The sequence below is a fragment of the Andrena cerasifolii genome, chromosome 1, assembly GCF_050908995.1.
Source record: "Andrena cerasifolii isolate SP2316 chromosome 1, iyAndCera1_principal, whole genome shotgun sequence".
Taxonomy (NCBI): Eukaryota; Metazoa; Arthropoda; class Insecta; order Hymenoptera; family Andrenidae; genus Andrena; species Andrena cerasifolii.
This window is the reverse complement of record NC_135118.1, coordinates 2,730,610-2,747,301: the sequence shown is the minus strand read 5'-3', so window position 1 is coordinate 2,747,301 and position 16,692 is coordinate 2,730,610. Positions and strand designations below refer to the sequence as shown.

Sequence of the window (16,692 nt, the reverse complement as noted above, 5' to 3'; positions counted from 1 at the left end):
TAAAAATTGAATATAGATACTTACGCAGAATTCGTATGTTCATTAACTGTAATGCGAAAATTGTCTCGCTCTGTGTCATAAAGTATTCGTCCTCGCGCCTCTACCCTTCGGTGCTTCACCATCAATTCCCTGATTATGGATAACGACGCTAACAGGACCAGGTCTGTCTTTATCAAGGTTAAATTCTAGCGCGGAGTCATCGAATAATTATTTCAGTCTATTGGGAACACGATGCTGCTTAAGGAGTACGCTAATCTCCCATTTGATGCACAGTGACCCATAAAAACGATAAAATTGTGTCGCTGTTACAGACAACTGCTCCATATTTCTCTCTTGGAGTAAAAGTGGGACTCAACTATAATGCTCCGATAAGAGAAAGCAATTGATCTATTTCGCGAGTCTCAGTAAATGGAAACTGAACAAGAGGTATACGGTAGAACTGCAATGTACTGACTTATCTGACTATCTCTGCAAACATGAATCAGAGTAACTACTTTTGAGCTACGTAAACTACTGCTGCGTAAATGTAAACACTGCGTCATCCCTGCGACCCATCGTCATGTTAGGGACATACCACGCGACATCGGACACTTTTTGGAGTAACATTTCGGATATGGTTGGAATTTGAATATGTTGTAGTCTTTAGGGGTACATAAACATATCTCGAAGGATTTTTGACAATTTTGAAAAATGTCGATTTTACAGCTGTTTTAAGGTAAGTGCTAACTTCTTTGAATAAATTATAACTATGGAAGTAGTAAACGGATGGAGATGAGGTTTACGGCGATTTGTAGAAGAGACATTGAAGTTTTGAGAAAAAATTATTTCAGCTTCAGAAACAATTTCTTTTTAACCATTTTTGTGCAATTATTTTAAACAACTGCAGTTTTTTAACAACAAAAAAAACAGAATATAAAATGCGGTACCCGCAGCGGCCGAGCGGCTATACGTGATAATCTTATACAGGATTCTCGAAATTGGTAAGTATTTGAAAAAAAAACTGAAGAAAGAAAACTCTTACTGTTTTTTATATCAAACATAATACGGTATCTCAATTTTTGGTGTTCGCAATATTTTCCTTCAAACGAGGGTTGCTTTTAGTTTTTTAAATGGAATGCTATAGAAATGGATATACCTATTGTTGAGAAACCAAATAATTTTGGAAATCCAGTAGATTTCGCTTTTTCACAACAAGAGTTCATGTGTGTGAAGTTATCCTCCACTTTGTAAAAAATTACAAAATCATTGTTGTACTAGTTTTGTACCGCGTTGTAGTACCGTTAAAAGTTTTCAAAAATTCGATACCGTTTTCGAAAAATTGAGAAAACCAACTTTAATGATATCCCTTCCTTTCTTAAAAACATCGTTTTTCTTGATTGTACCGTTCGATGAAATGGTGTAACAACATTGGTTTACAAGAAAAATAAAAAAATGGATACTGTCCGAAGTCACTTATTATTTCCTAATAAATGTTAGAAGAACATTGCTCGTCGTGCAGCTTCAGGTACGTTAAAATGGCATCCAAAATTTATTCGATTGTCGAGGAGCATATTTCCGCGATCCAACAAAAATTGAAATTCTATGGAAAAAAATATTATGCTGTTTCATAATTATTTATACATCCAGTTCAGATTTCACGTGAAACAACGAATTTTAGAAAATATTATTAACATGTTTGTTTATAACTTTTTTCTAATTGTTTAAACAATTGATAAAACTTTTACCATTTGATAGATCTAATTAAAAGAAGTAACTTTTGTCTTGAAATTTATTTTCTATATCTTACAGATTGCGAGTTAGAAAATAAAATAAAAAAATAGCCGAATCTTCAGGGGTTAATTTCACCCCCTTAGTGTGATTTTGGACAGCAAAAAAAAATTGCGTTGTAATCAGGAGAAAATTCTCTACATATTCACAAAGTTGCAGAATTTTTTAAATTTTCGGGTTCGGGGTCTTCCCTTGTTAGATGCAACGGACATGTAAAATAATTACAAATAAGGCAGAATGGAGCCAGGAATATTTCTTAACACGCTTCCACATTGAGAAACACAAACGGGGGGTACAAGAAAACTGAGAAAGAAAAAACTGAATTTTGAATCGAGCATGTGGTCCATGGGCACATGAATAATGTTCAGGATGGAATATCCCTGAAGAATACATTTGTGATTCATGTAATAATTAATTTTAAAACAAAAGATACTATTTTTTTCTATTAATTTAACAGTTTTTTCACTTCTTTTATAAAGAAAAATCATGGCCGGAATTACCCCACTAGTGCAGTAATTCCAGTCAAATGCCTTTTTTTGTATTAACGTTTCTAATTTTGTTACAATGCAAATTTATGCTTTCCCGGCCATACTGATACAAACTAGACACTTCAAGTGATCAATTAATACAAAAACAGTAACAACTCTGTATCTTGTTCAAATTTTATAGCATATCTTGCTTACGTACCTGGAACTACCCCGCTTTCCCCTACATATGTATATTATCTGCAGTAGTACGAAGCGAACTAGCTGATAAGAATATAGTTTATTTTGAATACAAATTTTTCAATATAAACAATATACAAGTTGCTCAATTTTAATCAATCGGCTCAAGTATCGTAGATAGGGCTAAAAGTTCCGGGGGTAAGTTGTTCCGACGGTTCTATCTTCAAAATGAAAAGAGCGTTGTACTTTAAATTATTTTTTCCGCGTGAGCTGATCACGCCACTCTGTCGCCCATTTTAATAGCGTCCGCGACAGCGATTTTTTTAGTCTATTTCGATTATTTAACGTCGATATTATTGATTGATTCGTTCGTACGGATTAAATGACATTTAAGAACACGGTGTAATAGTGTTTATCGTTTCAATATATGAAATAGCCGAATAGTCTCTCAAATTGTAAAATGTGTCGATAGGGGCTAGTTGTTACCATGACTTGGGGCAGGTTGCTACTGTAACAACTTGCCCCACCGCAAATGTATAAATTGTTCCTGCTGTGCTTTAAGATGCGAACATATGAATGAAAAGCGGAAAGGGGCACGATTTCCATCGAAATAAATGCATAAGAATAGAAACTGTCGCTAGAGAATTCAGTATCTGCCACTTGACTCTATCGAGAGTTATTAAAAAACTACAATCTGGACAGGAAACCACTGTAGGCTACAAGTACAAATCTCATTAACAAGGAGAGTATTTTAGGTGTCCGCCTCCGATCATTTTGATTTTTGGATATGTTATAGAGGACCGAAAAATAAGAAATACGTGTTTTTTTATTTTTCCCCGTTTTCATATTTGGGGGGTGAAAACTGCGTTCAAAGTTAGGGTTGAAAAATCATTTTTGTGGAATATCTCGAGAACTATTAGAGATAGAGGAATAGTGTCAATGGACGAATTTTGTGTCTTTGAATGCGAAATATGACTGACTCGCCAGATTTTCAAAGATCCACAAAAATGATTTTTCAACCCTAACTTTGAACGCAGTTTTCACCCCCCAAATATGAAAACGGGGAAAAATAAAAAAAAACGTATTTCTTATTTTTCGGTCCTCTATAACATATCCAAAAATCAAAATGATCGGAGGCGGACACCTAAAATACTCTCCTTGTAAGTAGGTACCCACAAACAGTTGAATGTAAGACTGATTTGTAGAGTTTAGTTTTTATTAGAGACCATGGTATGGTACGTGTAGTAAAAAGACACGTGTACACAGGTACACGTGTATTACATATATCCGTACCTCGATCCGTATAGCTTTTAATACACGGGTATCAACGTATTTGTTTATTTTCATCAGAACTGGGCATTAACTACGGGATAATGGGCAATGGCGGTCATTTAAGCAATAAGTGTAATAAAACCGAGTGATGTTTTTCAATTTTAAGGATTATCGTTGCGCCTAAAAAGAAACTCGCTTATTACCAGTAACGCCTTAATTTTTTGTATCAAAATAGGTAATCGATTAAATAAATCTTGTTAATTTTATAATTGTGTTATTAGTTACAATCTGAAAATTTGTAAAACCATACTTTCCGCATATTATTCTAGTAAATATATTTAAATACATTAATTCTTTTATGAATTTCGCAATCCCCCAGAGTTCTGGGATATCTGTAGATATTAAAAATCAGACGAATCAAAATACGGATACGTTAATATACGTGTATTTAAATACACGTGAAATAGTGCACGGGTACCCGTGTACTAAAAGATACACGGATTGAGGTACGGATACGTTTAATACACGTGTACACGTGTATTTAAGTACACGTGAAATAGGGATCTCTAGTTTTTATACCAAACATAATGTTTATGGTTAGTACATTGTTTACATTTTTGTTGATTATTCCTTCATAAATAAACAGTATTAATAAAATTCTGTTTTATTTCATTGGAAAATGAAATGTTTCATTAAAAGGCAACTCTTGTATCTTAGAAAAAACTTACCCCAATGCGATAACAACTTGCCCCATAAAGGGGTAAGAAGTTCCGCTTCGACTAGCCACAAATAAATTATTTTCTATGAAAAACCTATTACAATATATTAATCACAAGCTTAAAATCATAAAATATAATAAATTCAACAAAAAATTAGTCAACAGTGAAGAAAATAACTACATTATTTTCTAGTCATTTTTTATGTTTTATCAAAATCGCAACTTTTAGCCCCGGTCTCCCCTATGTGCCACTGTACGATGAAAGAATGCGCCTGAATTTATCACGTCCCATTAGAATTCGAATATTCTGATGGCGTGACGCGTTCATTCAAATGGATGTCTCAGTACAGCTAATCCGAATATGCGGAAAGGAAGAGGAGATTTAACCTTTCTGAACTCGCGCGTTGGACTCACAGACCGGTGAATACAAAATTCTTAGAACAGTAGCAAATTCTCGACAACAGTAGGTTTCCGCACACTTTTGTACGTTACACCCTTTAAAATTACACCCGAGTCATTATGCAATGAAAAATCACGCGAGTTCAGGAAGGTTAAGGGGGGATTGCGCCTTGTTGGACCGAAAAACAGGTAATTCTTTGTGAATTTTTTATTCAAAAACGGTTCTACGAATTAAATCGAGGTTTGGCAGGCTGTTTTATTGTATCTTGAACTATTGTTCTGAATTTTTCTGTGACAGTGAAAAAAAAAACATGGCAGATACAGCGAGAGCGTTGAAAAATAATCGAGTGGCCCTGGCGTTGACGAAAAGTACTATAAGGCTTATCCGAATCACAAAAAGAAGAAGAGATTCTTAAACTATATAAATATAGCTATGGGTGGTAGTAGATGCATTAAGAAAAAGAAAAAAATGTTAAAATGACAGCCTTTTGAAGAAGATGAAGCGCCCTGATTTGAGTCCGAGAAAGGTTTGCCTCAAAATCGGGAAAACATCTTCAAATAAAAAAGAAACGGTAACAGACAAGGCAATAAATCTACTACCACCCACAGCCACATTCACGTAGTTTAAGAATCTCTTCTTCTTTTTGTGTTTCAGATAACTCTCACAGAACTTTTCGTCAACGCCAGGGCCACCCGGTTATTTTTCAACGCGCTCTCTGTATCTGCCATGTTTTTTTTTCGCTGTCACACAAAAATTCAGAACAATAGTTCAAGGTACAATAAAACAGCCTGCCAAACCTCGAATTAATTTGTCGAACCGTTTCTGTGCAAAAAATTCATAAAGAATTACCTATTCTTCGGCCCAACAAGGCGCAATCCCCCCTTAATTTGAATACCGAGCACCGCGTCAGTTTCGATCGGGTTTCATTATGCACGGCATGAGTTTCCTGGTGGCCGGTAATACCGTTCGAGGAGCGTCAGCTTCTTTGTCACGTTTCTCCATTTCGTCGGCTATATGTTGAATAAAAATATCTGATCAACGAGGCATCACGATCTGTCGACGTCGCAATTACACATCCTTCGTGGCGTAATGTCAAGTGGATACAAGTTGCGACTCATCGTGCCGAATTAATCTTGCTTTGAAGAATACCTACCTGTCTATGTACCTACATATACACTGTGCGGTGTCTATATATAATAAATTGGAAGTTCTGGCCGATGTTAGAGGCTTTTAAGAAATTAAGAGCTTTGATTGTTATTAAGGGGGTATACCGGGGGTATACATTTTGTGGATTTTTTTACAAGTCAACGGCTCGATGAAGATTTCCCGTTTTTTTTTCTATTTAAACATAGTATTATGAACTACTTATAAAAAAAGTTTCAGTTGAAAAACTATTGTTTTTCGGAAGTTATGCATACATATCCGAAAGTCTCTCGATTTTAGACCGCTTAACGGTGGGCCTAAAAACTCGCGCTACGTTCAACCAATTCACTTCCAATTTTGCATGCAGGATCGTAATAAGATTCCACATTGTCCAACGAGGGCTTTTTTTATTCCGATTCCCCGTTTATTATTTATAAAGAAAGAAGGTGGCCTTTTCTCTTAGAAAAATGTAACTTTACCTTTGATCTCTCACCATTTCTTTATTTTTCAAAATTTTCAAAATCGGCCCCGTTGGACGATAGCTATTGACATACTTTATAAGAAGATTTTATTGTTTTTGATTTCAGACACGACATACAACTGTTTTCAGGCCCACCGTTTAGCCGTCTAAAATCGAGAGACTTTTGGATATGTATGCATAACTTCCGAGAAACAATGGTTTTTTGACTGAAACTTTTTTTTTAAGTAGTTCATAATACTATGTAAAGATAGTAAAAAAACAGGAAATCTTCATCGAGCCGTTGACTTGTAAAAAAATCTACAAAATGTACATATTTTCCGAGGGTTTAAACGGGTTACCCCCTTAAGAAAATCAAGTATTTTTTGCGAATTAATTACAAGGAGATGAATACAAATTGTGACTAGTACTTTTGGGTAATGTTTGTTAATACTATAAACAGTAAAAAAAAAAATTATTTTAATAATATATACATATGTATGACAGCGCTACAGTTGCCTGATATGTAGGTGTTTTGTCTGGAGCTGCTGTAATTTTGCGGTGATTCTGGCTGTAAGAAATTGAATTGTAAAATATCCTCTGAAATTTATACTTTGCCCTGGCCCCCATTCTGCTCTGAACCTATTAAAAAAGGGAGAAAAAAACAAAATTATAAGTATAGCGGTTGTAAAACGGCAAATTTTAAAGAAATGTGATCTTTCGCCAGGGAGAAGAGCCATTTTATTTATTTTTTTGTCAAAATAGGAGTTTTCACAGACTTATGCTTAGGTTCGGGTCGTAACTAAACATGTTTCACATATGTGAATTTTTTTTCAAATCGATTTGTACCTTCGTTTTTTGGCAATCACTGCAAAACGAAGAGGAAATATGATTTCGAGAAAAACGCGTTTACGACGCGCTCGACCTTTTCGGCTGTAAAATCCTTAATTTTGCGAATTTTAACATAAGCCAAACGGCATTTTACTCGGGAACGGTGGAACTTTTGAAAAATGCAAAGAAAAATCGAGTTTCTGACTGCCTAGTCCCCTTAAATGCTTCGAAGGAATTAAAGAGAATAATAAGTTAAGGGCGAGTTTTCAAAAATGTAAAGAAAACGAGGAACTACAGATCGTAGTCACAATTATTGAAAGTTGTGAAAAGATTAGGTAATAATAAAGCATTATAAACCTTAGCCATTATCAAAGGCTCTAAACAATTAGAAGCCTCAACAGTTAGTGAAAGCTTTAAAGAAATTAAACGAAGATACAATGTTCAAAAAGAGTTAACCTCGATTTCAAAATTTTATCTGATTAAATGGAGCTCTATAAACAACTATATTCTGATAGAGCAAGGGAAAGTACTTATTCCTTCCTCCAAACTTTACGAACAAAGGAACACAAACAAGAAAAATAAACGTTACAGAAAATCCAAAGAATGTTACAACTCTTCAACACTTGAAAACATTTCAATGCTTTTTTCGAAAAGAGGGGGTAGTATAGAATTCAACACTTCTCTGCCCACATTTGCTCAAAACTTATACCTCCTCTTCAATGCAGAAAAAGTCTGAAATAATAGTCACAGTAAACATCCGTATCGAGCGTGTCGAAAACACAAATGATTACGATAGAAAAATTCCCCATAGGTACATGATGTAATTCTGTCTAGTGGCTACAGCGGAACTGCCCAAATGAATCTCTCGCATGTTTTTAAGTGTTTACCGCTTCTAGTGTCAACTTCCGCGTTTCCAGTGACAGTGCAAGTAGCTATGTACAGTAGAACCTCCGTTATCCAAATATTCTGTTCTCTGGATGCTGTAACATTCGAGCAGCTCGCTAAAAAAGCGGAGTACGTAGGTATATGTTTGTAGAATATCTCATCTTCTACTGAAACTCCTTTCATAACTTCCACAACTGGTTTTAATTATAATAACTTACTGTGAAACTGGCGGTGTTCACATATATGTAATATAATAATCACAACACTAAATCGTCTTTATTACACAGTAGTAATCTGTAAAAAAATGAAAAAAAAAATGAGAAACGCAAAATTGACATGCAATTTAACATGCAGAAGGTGCAATAAATTTTTAAATACGGAGAGTCAACAGAGACTCTAGAAAATTTTTTGGGCAGGGTGTGTTTGTCTTTTGAATTTGGTGCCATATTTTGACAGTTATGTGTCTTCATCGTTTATGAATTGAAGGGTCCGATGCAATAAGGAGACTAGCGTTCGAAAATGGGAAAAATTATTGTCCAAATGCTAAGAAAGATTGGAAAATTAAATGTTGTTCAACTGAATTTTAAAAAATACAGTGTTGTAAAGCTCGCCGGACACACATTTTTTCTATTTACAGTTTGTTTATCCAATCATTACTATTCGAGTTAAAAATTATGCACAAACAATTTTTCATTGACATAAATCATTATTTCTTTAAATATAAATTGCGATAACTTGAGTAAATATTAACGGATCGTTATGAAACTTAAAACATAACTTCAGAAAACTTTAGCGAAATCGTAAAATGTATGCACGTAGATTTTGGACGATGAAAAATTGTTTGTTTATAATTTTTAGCTCGAATAGTAATGATTCGATAAACAAACTGTAAATTGAAAGAATGTATGTCGCGACGAGCTTTGCAACACTATATTTTTTAAAATTCAGTTTAACAACATTTATTTTTCCAATCTTTCTTAGTCCCCTTATTGTATCCGACCCTTTAATTATAGATTCTCAAGCGGTGTGTATATTAATGAAATAATTTAATTTAACCTTCTATCACCGAAATTTGTAGGGCACTGACAGATTTTAAGATCGTATATAAATTAACAAGTACATTTTCATTTCATTTTGAAAATATTTTATTGTAAAATAAAGGTTTGTGGTTCCTATGTTACAATAGTTGAATATTAGGGCGGAGCGATACTATACAGGCGAAAATTTTAATTTTAATTTTCAGTTGGCCTTGATGCGGGATAGTTGTCTTCTGATTAATCAAACACGACTGTAAAAATTTTTTGAAAAAATATTCATGTCTGTAATGATTATATAATGATTATGTAATCATTTTTTGGAGAAAAAGGAACCTGCAGACATGAATATTTTTCCAAAATTTTTTTACAGTTGTGTTTGGTTGTATTTGTTGTTACAAATTTAAATTTTCCGCTCCGCCCTATTGAATATGTAAGTTTTGTGCAATAACGCCCACAGTATAAAACATTGATGATATGATTTACAAAATTAAAAAAATTATTTGCTTTTATCGATTTATGGACCTATAACAAAAATTTAAATTTGTTTTCGTCGAGGTCGAAAGGGTCGCTTAAATGAGCTAACAATTGATTTCATTTCGGCTTGTAAAAAATCTTTCATTGGATTACGTGTTCTTTAAAAAAAAAAAATAATTTTTATTTAGATAGGTAACGCTCTATGATTTTAGTGAAATCGACTGCATTTACATGACGTATACGATCTTATGAAAAATAAGGCCGAAAGATTAACTTGCTCCAGTCACCAGTGTTAGCACGTTTCACCACCCCTTCCTATAAAAGGTAACCATTTCCAAAGGTAAAAAATACTATTTTTGTTTTCGCCATTATATGAATATTAATCCCTCGAGGGCCATAAACCCTTTCACTTGCCTATTCAACGAACACGGTAATATGCAAACACGATATTCTGAAGAAAAAAAAAATGAAACCAGTGTCACAGACTCCCATTTGAAGGAGAAGTGACTTTATTCCCTTTTTCGATGAATCATTTCACGAAGAACGCGACACCACTCGTGGCATTTTTCGCATTTAAGGGGAGGTTCCTGTCTAAATGTCGATTTTTTTTATATTTTATTTTTCGAACGTTCAAACTTTTAGGAATACTTGTTTGAAAGGATTTCTTGAAATTCGTAATATTCCCGAAGTTATAGGCATTTGAGTAGCGGCAAATGCATGGGTAACACCCGGCCACTTGGCAATCACGTAAAACTTTAAACACGTTTTTCTCGAAACAGTCTTCTCAAAACGGTGCGACCTGTATCTACAAAAGTTATTATCCGATTCGACTGAAACTTTTTTTATTTTAAAGAATATACTTCTGGCTAGGGAGGAAACCAGAAAAATTACAAAAAAATGAAATTTTATACTTTTCTAAGGCGTTGAAAGCATGAAAACTATAGGGAAAAAGTGATTACAAACTTCAAGTGTCGTTATTTTCTAAAAAAAATGTAATTTTGTAATTTTTCTGGTTTCCCCCCTAGCCAGAAGTATATTCTTCAAAATAAAAAAAGTTTCAGTCGAATCGGGCAATAACTTTTGGGGATACAGGTCCGACCGATTCGGATGAATTTTTTGACGCCTTGGCTTTAACGATTCCCCAGTGCCGTCTGTAATGATTAATTATAAAACAAAAAATATATTTCTATAACTTAAGACATCCTTAATACAATGCAGAAAGTCTCATTAAATTATATATAGTAGTTTTCCTTTAATTAATTCCTAAAGATCACCTATTTTTTGGGGCTCTAAACCTCCCCTTAACTTCGCGGAGGGGCGCGATCGCGCTTCTTGGCACTCAAAGGCTTACAGGAAGGAAGATAGCCATATTCATATAGATTAAGAATCTCTTTTCCTTTTTGTGTTTTAGAGTACGTTTCTGTTGGAGTTGCGATAAACGATCAGAGCGACGATAAGAGCGAAGCGTCGAAATACATTATATTGTTTTATAACGGAACTGTTTACATTGGAGCAGCGAGTAGAGCAACGCTTACTACATAAATGACCAACGATAAAAGCGTCGAGAAAGAAATATTTAATTTTCTTCGCTGTTATCGCAGCTCCAACATAAACGTACCCTTAGATAATCTTTATAGTACTTTCCGACCACCCGATTTTTTTTCAACGCTCTCAGTCAGCACTCTGTATCTGCCATCTTTTCTTCCATTGCCACAAAAAAATTCAGAACTATAGGACACAATAAAACAGCTTGGAAAACCTCAAATTAATTTGTCGCACCGTTTTTGTACAAAAAAGTCAAAGAATTACCTATTTTTCGGCCCAAAAAGGCGCAACCCCCCTTAATCATTAACCGTTAATGACTTGGAAAAGCAACTTGAGATTAAGGGATTTAGTATCAATTAAACAAACCAGAAATCATAATCGTATTATACAGTATGTAACAAAAGTAAGTGAACAGTTGGAGTTCTAGCAAACAAAAGATTGTATCGAAGTAAGTGTTTAATTTCATAGAACAAAATATACATTTATTGATATTACACGAGACTCTTAAAATAACTATGCTAATAAAACTTTCACTAATTAATAATCTGTTTTTAAAAAAAATAAAAATGCATGATATGTGAAGAACTCATATTAAAAAAGTAAGTAAACACGAACTAAATAATAAATTAATATCCGCAATGATAGTTTGGCTAATCAATCGGGTAAGGAGAGCATGTATTTTCCACATTCATCAACTGAAAATAATTGCCATGTCTCCTCTATTAAATTTTCTAATACCTTTATATCGCGTGGTCTGTGTTCTGCGATTAGTAATTTTAAGATATACCACATATTTTCAATTGGCGAGAGATCAGGGCTTTGCGGAGGCCATTCCAAAATGTTAATTAAATTTTCTTGTAAATGTTTTTTAACAATTTTCGCCGTATGAATTGGTGCATTGTCTTGTTGGAGAATAAAATCATCTCCTATCAATCGTTTCCCTTCTGGAATTATAACGTCTTGTATCAATTTCAGGGGTAAACTTGGGAGTTAACTTTCCCTTTTAAAATTATAATTTTCCCCACTCCAAAAAATGAAACGCATCCCCAAACCATAATACCCTGTTTCATTGACTTTATTGTTGGCCTGGCACATTGGTATGACGAAACTTCGTCTTGTTTCTTTCAGACACACATTCGTCCATAATCATAGATTCATCTGTCCAAAGGATTTTTTCCCCAGAAACTTAAAGGTTTTAAAACGTGCTTATAATAAAAGTTCATTCGTTTCTTAAGATTTATTTTACTAACAAAAGGTAATTTCTTTGAAACGCGACCGTGATTTGCTGATGCGTGTAATCGACGTCGAATAGTCTGGGTTGATGGTGCACGTTTACCTTCGCTTAATAATTTTGTACCATTTTTTCATGCAGATAAAAAAAGATCTGATGATGAGATATTAACTATCCTTTTATCTATTCGAATATTAGTGACTTTTAGTGACTTGGTAAAGCTGATACTCTTCGCTTTAACAATTTTAAAAATGGCTGCTGGTGCTTTATTAAAAAAGCTAGCTATTTCTCTATATATCTCGCCCTCATCTTTCATTTTAATTACTATTCTTCTCTCCCCGTTTGTTAAATGCTTCCGCTGAGACATTTTTTCGTATCGACCTTAAAGAAAGAACGCAAATGCCAAAGAGATATTTACAGGGCTGAAAATATATTTTAATAATATATCAACATAACCTTAATACAGTGAAATGATTGGTAGAATCTATAAGTTTATAACCTAAAAGAGGTAATTCAAAAATACATTTCAGGAACGGAATACAAAATGAAAAACCAAAGATGTTTACTTACTTTTGTAACCTTGTTATATATATGTTCTAATTAACTTGGTACAATAAACTTAATGCGTAAAAGAAACTTATGCTCCAAATAGGAATAACAATTGGGGGTGGTCGCCCTATCGTTTGCTGTTTTCGTTGCTAGGGTACCTAACTCTAGGTTTCCTGAAAATCTATTCAAACGTCAGAAACTTTCGTGTTTACTTACTTTTCTTACATATTGTATGGCGTCTATGGGAGCAAACAGTAAAAACTTGGCCACTTGGTTTCCAAATGGTGTAATAAGTCTAAACTATTTTTTTTTTCAATTTTCAAACACTTTTAGAATCTGGAATTCTGTTCATATTCCAAATAGCGTACGTCCTAGTTTAGTTTTATTTTAACAGCAGCAGTATAAAGTTGACATGGAGAATGAATCAAGCAGGTGGTGTGGAATCGTGTGGTGTAAATCTAGCTATTCAGTTATCAATATAAGATTACTCACAAGGGAAGATCCCGAACCCGAAAATTAAAAAAATTCTGAAACTTTGTGGATATGTAGGGAATTTTCTCCTGATTACAACGCAATTTTTTTTTTTTGCTGTCCAAAATCACACTAAGGGGGTTAAATTAACCCCTGAAGATTCGGCTATTTTTCGATTTTATTTTCTAACTCGCAATCTGTAAGATATAGAAAATAAATTTCAAGACAAAATTTACTTCTCTTAATTAGATCTAACAAATGGTAAAAGTTTTATCAATTGTTTAAACAATTAGAAAAAAGTTATAAACAAAAATGTTAATAATGTTTTCTAAAATTCGTTGTTTCACGTGAAATCTGAAATGAATGTTTAAATAATTATGAAACAGCATAATATTTTTTTCCATAGAATTTCAATTTTTGTTGTATCGCGGAAATATGCTCCTCGACAATCGAATAAATTTTGGATGCCATTGTAACGTATCTGAAGCTGCACGACGAGCAATGTTCTTCTAACATTTATTAGGAAATAATAAGTGATTTGGGACAGTATCCATTTTTTTATTTTTCTTGTAAACCAATGTTGTTACACCATTTCATCGAACGGTACAATGCTTGTTGCAACTACTACAATGCAGTGCAATCAAGAAAAGTGATGTTTTTAAGAAAGGAGGGGCTATCATTAAAATTGGTTTTCTCAATTTTTCGAAAACGGTATCGAATTTTTTAAAACCTTCAACGGTACTACAACGCGGTACAAAACTAGTACAAACTAGTAGAACAATGATTTTGTACTTTTTCACAAAATGGAGGATAACTTCACACACGTTAACTCTTGTTGTGAAAAAGCGAAATCTACTGGATTTTCAAAATTATTTGGTTTTTCAACAATAGGTATATTCATTTCTACACCATGCGTGAGTGAATACATCGAAATACATTACTGATAAAAGTTATTCTCATTATCAATGCTCCATAGAACATAGACACGAAATAACACTTTGATGTTAAACAAAAATAGATGTAAACATAAATTATCCTACTTTCTTACTACGTGTCACGTATTGTTTCCTAATAAATGTTAGAAGAACGTTGCTCGTCATGCAGCTTCAGGGGGAACACCACTGCGACGGTCCGAAAAGTAAGCCATTTTTAAGAATTTTTTTCAGGAATAATTTAGTTCCCAAGAAAATTTGTATTACCTATCTTTAGTACGCTGTCTTAAGAGACTATACAAAATAATAGAAAAACATCCATAAATTTTAATTTAATAATTAATCTTCTAGACCCCTAACGCGAGTTGATCGAATGTGTAACAACAGTAATTTTTTTTAAATGTGCTCGGAAAAATATCTATCTTACTCGCGGATTTTCTCCTAAAGCACACCGTTTTTACAAAAATATTTTGTTTAAGAAATCGGTAAGTACAACGAAAACTACATTCACATAGTTCATAAAAAAGAAATGAAATTTGATTTCGGACCTGCTGTTCCATAGTTACACATTCGACAAGCTCACGTGGGGGGGGGGGGGGGGTCTAGAAGATTAATTAATATATTAAAATTTATGGATGTTTTTCTTTTTTTTTGTATAGTCTCTTAAGGCAGCGTACTAAAGATAGATAATACAATTTTTGTATGAAAACTGTAAATTATTCCTGAAAAAAATTCTTAAAAATGGCTTACTTTTCCGGCCAGCATAGTGGTGTTCCCCCTTAAGGTACGTTACAATGGAATCCAAAGGTATTCGATTGTCGAGGAGCATATTTCCGCAATACAACAAAAGTTGAAATTGTATGGAAAAAATATGGATTATACTGTTTTATAATTATTTAAACATCCACTTCAGATTTCACGTGTAACAACGAATTTTAGAAAACATTATTAACATTTTTGTTTATAACTTTTTTCTAATTGTTTAAACAATTGATAAAACTCTTACCATTTGATAGATCTAATTAAAAGAAGTAACTTTTATCTGGAAATTTCTTTTCTATATCTTGCAGATTGCGAGTTAGAAAATAAAATCGAAAAATAGCCGAATCTTCAGGGGTTAATTTCACCCCCTTAGTGTGAAAACACAAAGTTTCAGAATTTTTTGAATTTTCGGGTTCAGGATCTTCCCTTGTCAGCTCTTTACTGGGAGTTAGTTTTTCCACACATTTTACAAAACATTCAACAATAACACTGAAAGTATATGTAACATCCCCTCCACTGTTTTTGAAAAAGAATAGTGCCCACGTTTTTTTAAAATTCGCATTAAATTACGTTTAAAAGGTTTTGTAATATTCAGCCCACTTTATCAAATTCATCAGTCATTAATAAAAAATTGAGTTTCCGATAATAAAATTCCCAAACCTTAGAAACAAGTATTTTTTAATGCCCTACTGCTTTCAGGCGCAAACGTACTGTTGTTCAGTAACAAAACAAATACAGAAGTTATCGTAAATGATTTTTTCTACGCTTCCAGAAAATGTGTGAATCATCTATACATACATACACACATTTTCTCAAGCGAATACATTTGAAGGGTGGAGGGGAAACCAACAGAGCCCCAAAAATGGGAAAACGAGAGTATGGTCGTATTGCGTTGCTCGTAAAGGTGTAAGCCGTAAAAGGGGCAACTGATCGAGTGACAAATTATTGAAGCTTTAAGAAACCGAGTAACTACACAGTCGAGTGCTTTCACTAAATAATCAATTGCACAAGTAAATGAAAACCTAATAGGGTAAAGTAGCCGAATATGACGACCTCTCCTAATATGAGAACCCAGCTTATCTCCCCTACAGAACTCTTGAATGTCATAGCGATGCTATTTACTTACTAACCGTATTAGTTGTTTTGTTCGCACAGTAGCATTGTAATCAATTGAGCGTCTTGAGCATGCTCTTATTTCTGAAATACGTTGCAGAAAGTTTTTGAAGTGGTTCGATTAAATTACAAATACCTCTAAAGTGGTAAGTGTATAATGATTCTGACAAATACTGTTGTATAGTGCTTGCAATGGAGTTTAAGGCTTACTAGTTGTATATCATTAAATGATGTAGACTTAACTTCGAAGCTACTTAGTAGTTAACATGTTATTGTTCCCAAATATGAGACCCATGAAAGTTCTACTGATGAGAGTGAAGAAGAAATTGTTCTGAATGATGAGAGTGATTAAGAAAGAAAATTATGATACAGAATGCTTGTTTTGCACAGGTCTTTACTCTTCAGATGTGCTAGGTGAACAATGGATTAAGTGTACGTAT

The 16,692-nt window shown here is 33.7% G+C and overlaps 1 long non-coding RNA gene across 1 annotated transcript in view; it reads left to right on the top strand.

The window, feature by feature from the left end:
• LOC143375087 (uncharacterized) overlaps positions 1–16,692 on the top strand; it is a 257,399-nt gene that overhangs the window by 68,631 nt on the left and 172,076 nt on the right. The gene's annotated exons all lie outside the window — the stretch shown is intronic.